The sequence below is a fragment of the Poecilia formosa genome, unplaced genomic scaffold (assembly GCF_000485575.1).
Source record: "Poecilia formosa unplaced genomic scaffold, Poecilia_formosa-5.1.2 Scaffold232, whole genome shotgun sequence".
NCBI classification, from domain to species: Eukaryota; Metazoa; Chordata; class Actinopteri; order Cyprinodontiformes; family Poeciliidae; genus Poecilia; species Poecilia formosa.
In genome coordinates, this window is record NW_006800171.1 from 990,258 (window position 1) to 1,000,452 (window position 10,195).

The window sequence follows — 10,195 nt, forward strand, 5'->3', positions numbered from 1 at the left end:
TTGTGTTTGTGTGTGTGTCCGCTTGTAGGTGTGTGTATATGCGTGTATATGTGTGAAATGTAAATGTGTGGGTGCTGCTGGGATAAGCAGAGATACCCTATCTCGTTCTTTTTGAGATCTGATTAGGACTAGCAAAGACTGTAATTTGCGGAGAGAAGTCTCCCCGAATACATTTCACCATCATGCAGACAAAACCTATTTTCTGCTGCAGCCACAAACTGAAAACCGAATCAGAACAACATATATTTATGTATTTAGCTGTATTTTGTGTGGAACAAATTGCAATCGGAGCTTGTCTAGAAAACTAGCCTTAAGCCTCTTTAGAACCTCGTTTGCTCCCACATGGTAATCCTCAGCAGTGGCCTAAAGGGGCAAACACAAAAGCTTCCTTAAATAGCAAATAGTCAAATGTAGATTGCTGCCTTAGCTCTGCTGCTTAGATGCATGCATAATGTTTTTGTGAAGACCAGCTGAACAAAATGGACAGTCAGAAAGGAAGGACAGAATAGTAAGGTGAGGATTAGAGATCAGATAGGCAACAGAACAAAAGGACACACTTACTGCCAGAGAGTAGGTGGCCTCACGACACCATGACACTAAAGGCTGGCTTTGACCCACGATTTGATTGGAAAGTCATGAAAAGTATTCTGAGCACTTCATTAAGACCCACTTGGTTGCCTTGGATAGAGGAGCAATCGATGAGCTGGAGGTTATTGGGGGTATATGGCACCACACCGGCTGCTTCAAATCCCGCTGTGCAGAAAAAGGTTGAATTTTGATGTTATAACAGATGTGGTGTTGCTACACCTTCTGCAGGACTATGTGTTTCCAATTGCGTCGGTTTGTGAAGCTCAGTTTGTATTTTAAATACCAGCATTTTCCATTAATAACCACAAGCCGTCTAGGATCTGGGAAAACAAGGAGTTTCAGACCATCGAACTGTAACACCGCATTGCACTTGACAACAAGGGGCTGCTGTACTCCGGCCCTGGTTGTGTTTGCATTGAGCAGAGTGCCACATCGAAGTGGGTACAGATCATCATATCAAAAATTAATCCATTTCCTTAGAGACTGTGGATCACATTTTTGTTCCTCGTTGCCTTGTCTATCTCCTTCTGTACCCACTTGTCAGCGAGGGAGTTGGAAAAAACAAACTCCGCTTTGCCTAAATCAATCAAAAAGAAAAGTATAATCTGAGTTTCATGTGTGAGCTGGACTTGCGTTTGGTGTAGCTGAACCACTGCAGCAGATCGACATAATTTTGATCAAGATCAAAACCCTAACGCATTTGATTAAGACCAAGCAGGTGCACATGATTTAAGGGCTATGATTTAATTTTATTGTTAATTTATTACCGGAGCCACTGTCAGTGTTTTTTGTTACCGCAGAGAAAAAGTTACATTTATTAATTTATGAACTCTATATTCGGCTTGTTGAACATTAATTAAATCAAATGAAAATGAAATACAATGGACTGGCGACCTGTCCATGGTCTACCCCTCCTCTCGCCCACTGACTGCTGGAGAAAAGTACCACCCCTCCTCATGACTCTGCAGGAATAAATGTGTTAGATAATGGATGGATGGGTGAAAATTAAATGCAAATAAGTATCACTATTATCAATTATAAATTGATGGGTAGTCAGTCTAATGCAACCTTTGACTGAGAGATATGGAATATGTCTCATCTCTGTATCCAGCCCCACGACCAATTAACCTATCAAAAGCTGACTTCAAACCAGCCTCATCTCCTGAATGGAACTTCAGCTCTTGGAATTCCAGGGCTTGGACTGGGCCCTGACGGCTAAAGCCAAGACGCCCAGCTCGGGTTTGAAATGAGGCCAGGCCAGGCTGCGCCCTGAAATGCATAACAGTCTTAGGTTACATGGCAAATGTAATGGGATCTCCATTTTCCAAAAAGCTCCACTCGTGTTCTGTCAGTTGACAGATATATATATACATTTTTTTTTTTAAGTCTCGGGGATCATCAAGATCAAATGTGAGTCAGACCATCGGGTTGTTTTAGGTCAGCATTGAGTTAGGCCTTGAAATTCTCCCACGGGGACTGTTTTTGCCCAGTCCCTTTCTTACCATTAATTCACAAGACTAGTCTGAAAGTAAGTGAATGTTGTTCTTTAGGTGTTGCAGGTTCTTTTGTGATCTCCATGATGAGTCAAAAAAATTCTCTTGGAATGNTTCATACCCTGTTATCACAAGTTAACACGTTTCAAGCTTGACCTTTTTTGTACTTTATTAGCTTTTTAGGTGAACGTCCAACACAAAGTGGTTGTGAAGTAGAAGAAAATATTGTTATGTTTGTTTATGGGACATATGGGTGGCTTGGAAATAAAAATGAGAAAAGTACACAATGCACTTATATTCACCCTCCTCAATTATTTTCACTGGATTATTCTAAGGAGTGATTATGCTTTAATCAAAAATATTCCATTTGAACATTTTCCCCGTCTTATGTCTTTCTCAGCCCAATATAAATCTCCACCCATCTGTGAATCAACTCTGACCAGTTTTCCTATTCATGCTGAAGAAAAGCAACCCCACACTACGACTCTGCCACCACCTGCAGTTTGGTGTGATCACTTTTCATGGCTTTCTTCCAGCAATTATTTTTCCACACTTACATGAAGTTGAGATTTGTGGAACTCACAGCTAATATCTGTCCTTTCTACTTACGCTTCCGGCTGAACATATCACATGGTTCTTTTTGCTTATTAGCTGGGTTTTAAAGGTCATAGATTTATTTATATGTACCAGAGTAGAGGGGGCATAATACAGATGCAGAGTGCACTTTTCAGATTTTTACTTGTAATTTTTTTTTCACTGTATTATTATGCAGCATCTTGTTGTATTCTATCCCATAAAAGCCAAATGAAATACAGTGGAATTTGTTGTGGGGAAAAGCCACAGCAGCGTATGTAGCAGTTTTTTTTGTTTTTTGTTTTTGTTTTTTTTTTACCTTAACTTCAACTGCACATAACGAATCGCTCAAGTGTGAGAGACTGAAGATGCAAAAAGACAGGCGGCGCCCAGATACCTGTCACCCTTTTCATCCAGAGGTATTTGCAACTCACAAGTATCGCACTCTGCACCCGCACACGTCACTGGATTTATTTCTCATATATTCCTTCCTGCGATTGTAGGAAAATTCAATGGAGTGTGGAGGAGCTGGCAGCCTCACCACATCGCTTAGTGCCACGCTGCTTTTAGCGCTCATGGCATTGTTCCTTAGGTGACCAAAGCTGGTCCTGACTCACCATCCACAGCTTGACCTGGTTTGGCTTGGCTCGACGTTATGAGGAATTGCAGCGAAGCCACAGAAAACAACATTTCTGTCCTGTATGAAACTGTGCCCGAATTCAAACCCATCACCAATATGATCCCCAGCCCAGAGGTATCACCCGTCAGGGTCATGCAATAATTGAAAGGACTGTTCAAAGGATAATATTAAACCTGCTAAGACAACTATAATCATTTGGAAATATCATAGGAGCTACATGATAAAGATAGTGGGAGAAAATGAGTACAAAATATAACATTGAATGTGCTTTTTGACTCTATGGCCCTTACTAAACCATGATTGGGGTTTTCTTCAGTTGTTTGAGAAACCAGGGGTCAAGAACAAGTTCAGTGGTGAAAGTTCTACCTTAGAAAAAAGCCCTGAAAGATTTTTCATTCAAAGTGTAGCTTTCGATGAAGGGTGCTTAGCATTTCTGGGTGGATGAGAATTTTCAACATTAATGTCGCCTTTTTCTGTTTTAGTCAGTTTAATGTGCAGCACAATCTGCACTTTTGACTTCCGATAATCGTATTGCACGACGGATTAAGTCTCACTGTAGAGAAGGCTAAAACACACCAGTAGAAGCTTAAAAACAAACAAAAAGAAAAATCTAGGGCTATACCCACTGACAGTTGTAACAAAATGTTCAGTCCTTTCAGGTTGTAGCAAAGGACTGGGGTCTGTAGCTGGGTTTGGAACTGGGCATTACAGCCACGAAACACCCACATGGACAGAGATGGATGCACTTTCCCCTGGCCTGTTCTGACTTTCCATGGACTTTTTTTGATTCTGAAGATTTAAAAAAAATATATTCTAAAGATGTTACATGTGGCTGGGATTGTTATATGATGTTTGTCTAATTATCTTTTTTCCACAATGAAAAAAAAAATCTGTTACAATATCTACTGTATATGGAAAGAAAAAAAAAAGTTTATTTATAGTTCGCAAGTGGTACCCATAAACTGTGACTCAGAGATCCTCTGATGTGAGTGGTTGTAATAATTAAGCTTTGCCTTATAAAAAGATATTGTTCCTGTTTGTGTACTTTTGAAATAAAATATTGTTTAAAATGTATTTTTTTTTTTTGTTGAATGTTGAGTTATTTGAAGAGTCTTTAGAAGTCGCTGTTTGAAAAGGTTTAGACCTGAAATTTTAATCCACACTGATTGCTCTTTTGTTCTCAGTTTAAGCCACATGAAGACAGCATCTCCTCCGAAGCAGAAATGTGGCACGCATGTGTGTCTCTTGCGCATCTGTTGTTTCCTTTTTCTGTCATTCATGTGAACTACTGCCCCAGAGGAAGCCCCCACCCAGCCATCGAGAGACAAAGACCAAGACATGACAGCTGAAGACCAGCTACAACACATCTGTATCTGTTTAGCGATGGACGTCCTTTCTGTCATCATAGAGCCAGTCGCATCGTGTGTGCCAACGTCATACATAGCTTGCGCTGTTGCTGGAGTAACATTTTAGAAAATGACAGCTAAGTTCTCCTGAGATGCTGTCAGTGCCAGCCAGCCAGGGGAAGCTCTGCTGCGGTCTCAATGTCAGCAAAAGGATCCTTGTGGTCAGCAGCTGGACATGCTCCATCTCCTCCTCTCTCCTCACTACTCAACACTTTAGTTCTACACAAAGTCTTCACCTGCTCTGGGAAAAAAAAAAGTATCTTAGTATAGTGATCTCTGCTGTTTTATTTTTTTTTATTTTTTAGGTTTTGCGTCCTTCAACTTGGTCACTGCAATTATCGCTAGCTTTCTGGGGGTTTTTTTGTTGTTTTTTTCTATGTGTTTAAGTTGACTTGCTTGTCATATGTCACGGGGATAATAGATTGGAGCTGTTTTGGTATAACACCCGTCCAATCAAGTCTGTGATTCCTTTCACTCCGCTAGATGAGTTATGAGAAAGTGGGTGCAGTGTGTATGCAAAAAGCTGCCTTGGGAAAGCAGTCATCTTTCTGTGGAACAGTCACACCCTATTACCGCAGTCCTTCGTGTGAGTGATAAATGTTCATCTATGTTTTGTGTAAGCTCTTTAGCCTGATGACTGGACACTAGAATGCTAAAAGGCCTACAAATGCACACAGATTCAAAAACTTTCCACAGACAAAGTTAAAATTCTTGTGAGAAATAGAGATGGACAACCAGAACCATACAGTTTAACAGAGGAAAAGGAACACAGATGGAACAAAAAACGATTCACGTTGCAAATTGGAAAACATTTATTTAAAATACTTTCAGAACTCCCTTAATTCTTTATGGGACAGCCTTAACGAAACATTCCTCAAAAACTTTGGTCTATGTTGACGTCATACTGTCACACGATTGTTGTAGATTTCTCAGCTCCACATCTGTAACATGAGTTTTCTGCTCCACAACGTCCTAGTTCTGGAGACTGTTGGGGCCACTGGGGATGTTCAACTTCAGATGTTCTGGTAAAGTCAAGAAACTAAAACAAAGTTTTCAATAAAACCATCAGATGGAATTATTGACTTATTTTCTGCAGTAAATTCATCTGGGACCTCTTAATCTCAAGTCATATGATCACTGCAATATTCACCAACATATCACTGGTTTTGATGATATTATGCATACTGGGTACAATGTTTAACCACCACGCCATTACACCACTTCTACTGTCCTACTGTCCTACAGCTTTTAGGGTACATTGCTGCCCCAATGCAGCTGAATCAAATGATGTGATTTTCTCTTCAGTATGCCATCAAGTTTGGCAAAGGCCTTCTAACGAGTTATTCATTTGAATCACATGTTGCAGGGCAGTAGATCTCGAGGACCAGGGTTGGAGACATCTGCTCTGATGACTGAAAGAAATGTTTTGTCATCAAATCCATGACATTTTGTGGCCCCATGCCACGGCATTGGTTTAGGTTAGAAAGTCAACCCTTCACTCTTTGTTCTTCAACCTAAATTGCAACATGGACAAATGTAATGTTTACCCCCTTATAAATACAGACATTTGGAGGTAGCATATACTGTGGGATGTAAGGTACATTACTGTTTTCTAAATGTTTCAAAGTCTAATATAATGATCAGATAGCGAGACAATGATCCATCTGGCACAAACAAACAATACCATGTGCAAAGTCACTTAAATCCTCTTTCTACCTTTTTGTGTTCTTCTGTTTGAACATAAGCAAGTTGTTTTCTTCCCATATAGATTTCTCACTGCTAAGTGATTGTATTAAGCAAATAATCAGGTGTAACTAATAAAGTGGTTGATATGTGTTCATCCCTCCTTACATTTCATTATAGACTTAATTTATCTTATGTGAAGTTTTCCAGTCAATTGACTCTTAGTTCCCCTCTGCCCATTAAAACGGTCTATCTCTCAAAGACAAAGCAAGTGAAAGACACATAAATGATGGTGTTTTCTGAAAAGCTGTCCAAATTCTTTCCCAGTGATCCAATCTGCACAACTGTTTGAGGTGGGAAGGAACCCCTCAGAGAGGAGTCACTGATGATTTGAAGACAATGCCCTAAAGGGGCCCTGCTATTCAAAACACATCAATCCATCAACACTCACACTGCTTCAACTTTGTTTCTGGACTGCATGAGAAATCGTTTTTTTTTTTTTTTTTGCCAGTTTGCCATGGGACAGGCGACGGCGAATTGGCTGTATTCACACGTTCAAACGGCGTAAGCATAAACACACACATGATAAACACGACACGCACAATGCATACCGGCGGTCACGCGGAGGGCAAAGCTTTTGGTGTTACCTCCGATGGAGTGGATCCATTGGTGGTTTGCTTTGAGGACCACAGATATGTTTAAATGGAAATGATTCTGAGCAGCCGAAGCAAACCCAAGACCACCCACATGGCCAGTGACCACAACAAGACACTACTAAGGCAAGCTGGGAAAACACACACACAGTATTTTTACTAAAATCCCACTGAATCGCTCGATGTATGCTGGCCATGAAACTCATTGTCTCCATATGTTTTGTTTTGTTGTTTTTTTTTCTTTTAAAGAAGAAAAGGTGACAGACAATGGTTTTCTATCATTTTCTGACAATGACAGAAAAGCATTTGATCTTTATTTTTATGATAGTAATTTCTTGTACACAATCATGAGTCAAATGAGCTTTTCTGTCTTCACCACAACAGAGTGAGTATTTTTCACATACTGTGATCATCAGCACCACCCCTTCCACTTTAGTCACCACTTTCCACACCCTTTTTTTTTTAATCTTTTTCTCTTCAAGCTTTGACCACACGCTCACTGGGTGCACTGGTGATAATGAGCAGACTCCTCAGCTACATTACCCACACATGCATATGCCCACATGCTCCCACATTGGAGACGAAAACCAAACCAAACCAAAGCCCAAAGACAAATTTGTTCCTGTGAGTGCCAGGAGACACATTTCTGCCAAGGCTGAAAGGTGCCAGCTGAAAACATACACTCTCAATACACACGTACACATACAAAGAATTAGTCGACTACCCCATGCTGTGATCGGAAAAAGAGCTTTCAGTATTTGGGGACCTCTTGGTGAGCCAGAGGTATTGACAGCCAGATGTATTAATACTCAGTCTGTATGTGTTTGTGTTTGTGTGTGTGTCCGCTTGTAGGTGTGTGTATATGCGTGTATATGTGTGAAATGTAAATGTGTGGGTGCTGCTGGGATAAGCAGAGATACCCTATCTCGTTCTTTTTGAGATCTGATTAGGACTAGCAAAGACTGTAATTTGCGGAGAGAAGTCTCCCCGAATACATTTCACCATCATGCAGACAAAACCTATTTTCTGCTGCAGCCACAAACTGAAAACCGAATCAGAACAACATATATTTATGTATTTAGCTGTATTTTGTGTGGAACAAATTGCAATCGGAGCTTGTCTAGAAAACTAGCCTTAAGCCTCTTTAGAACCTCGTTTGCTCCCACATGGTAATCCTCAGCAGTGGCCTAAAGGGGCAAACACAAAAGCTTCCTTAAATAGCAAATAGTCAAATGTAGATTGCTGCCTTAGCTCTGCTGCTTAGATGCATGCATAATGTTTTTGTGAAGACCAGCTGAACAAAATGGACAGTCAGAAAGGAAGGACAGAATAGTAAGGTGAGGATTAGAGATCAGATAGGCAACAGAACAAAAGGACACACTTACTGCCAGAGAGTAGGTGGCCTCACGACACCATGACACTAAAGGCTGGCTTTGACCCACAATTTGATTGGAAAGTCATGAAAAGTATTCTGAGCACTTCATTAAGACCCACTTGGTTGCCTTGGATAGAGGAGCAATCGATGAGCTGGAGGTTATTGGGGGTATATGGCACCACACCGGCTGCTTCAAATCCCGCTGTGCAGAAAAAGGTTGAATTTTGATGTTATAACAGATGTGGTGTTGCTACACCTTCTGCAGGACTATGTGTTTCCAATTGCGTCGGTTTGTGAAGCTCAGTTTGTATTTTAAATACCAGCATTTTCCATTAATAACCACAAGCCGTCTAGGATCTGGGAAAACAAGGAGTTTCAGACCATCGAACTGTAACACCGCGTTGCACTTGACAGCGAGGGGCTGCTGTACTCCGGCCCTGGTTGTGTTTGCATTGAGCAGAGTGCCACATCGAAGTGGGTACGGATCATCATATCAAAAGTGAATCCATTTCCTTAGAGACTGTGGATCACATTTTTGTTCCTCGTTGCCTTGTCTATCTCCTTCTGTACCCACTTGTCAGCGAGGGAGTTGGAAAAAACAAACTCCGCTTTGCCTAAATCAATCAAAAAGAAAAGTATAATCTGAGTTTCATGTGTGAGCTGGACTTGCGTTTGGTGTAGCTGAACCACTGCAGCAGATCGACATAATTTTGATCAAGATCAAAACCCTAACGCATTTGATTAAGACCAAGCAGGTGCACATGATTTAAGGGCTATGATTTAATTTTATTGTTAATTTATTACTGGAGCCACTGTCAGTGTTTTTTGTTACCGCAGAGAAAAAGTTACATTTATTAATTTATGAACTCAATATTCGGCTTGTTGAACATTAATTCAATCAAATGAGAATGAAATACAATGGACTGGCGACCTGTCCATGGTCTACCCCTCCTCTCGCCCACTGACTGCTGGAGAAAGGTACCACCCCTCCTCATGACTCTGCAGGAATAAATGTGTTAGATAATGGATGGATGGGTGAAAATTAAATGCAAATAAGTATCACTATTATCAATTATAAATTGATGGGTAGTCAGTCTAATGCAACCTTTGACTGAGAGATATGGAATATGTCTCATCTCTGTATCCAGCCCCACGACCAATTAACCTATCAAAAGCTGACTTCAAACCAGCCTCATCTCCTGAATGGAACTTCAGCTCTTGGAATTCCAGGGCTTGGACTGGGCCCTGACGGCTAAAGCTAAGACGCCCAGCTCGGGTTTGAAACGAGGCCAGGCCAGGCTGGGCCCTGAAATGCATAACAGTCTTAGGTTACATGGCAAATGTAATGGGATCTCCATTTTCCAAAAAGCTCCACTCGTGTTCTGTCAGTTGACAGATATATATATACATTTTTTTTTTTAAGTCTCGGGGATCATCAAGATCAAATGTGAGTCAGACCATCGGGTTGTTTTAGGTCAGCATTGAGTTAGGCCTTGAAATTCTCCCACGGGGACTGTTTTTGCCCAGTCCCTTTCTTACCATTAATTCACAAGCCTAGTCTGAAAGTAAGTGAATGTTGTTCTTTAGGTGTTGCAGGTTCTTTTGTGATCTCCATGATGAGTCAAAAAAATTCTCTTGGAATGGTTCTGGTAGGTTTGCCGCTCCTGGGAAGGACTCTTCCTTGTATTCTCTATTTTTGGATTAGGATTCTGTTCAGCAGAGTCCCAAAATCTGGAAGTAGCTTTGTTACCCTTTTGCTCTAATTGTCCTGTGTCATGTGAAAT

At 40.8% G+C, this 10,195-nt stretch overlaps 1 long non-coding RNA gene across 1 annotated transcript; it reads left to right on the forward strand.

Annotated features, from left to right (window-relative positions):
• The first annotated feature begins 2,709 nt into the window (after positions 1 to 2,709).
• On the forward strand, positions 2,710 to 4,367 carry LOC103149655 (uncharacterized). Its single transcript, XR_477490.2, has 2 exons — positions 2,710 to 3,073; positions 3,158 to 4,367. It is a non-coding gene; the product is annotated as an uncharacterized LOC103149655 (long non-coding RNA).
• The last annotated feature ends 5,828 nt before the right edge of the window (positions 4,368 to 10,195 follow it).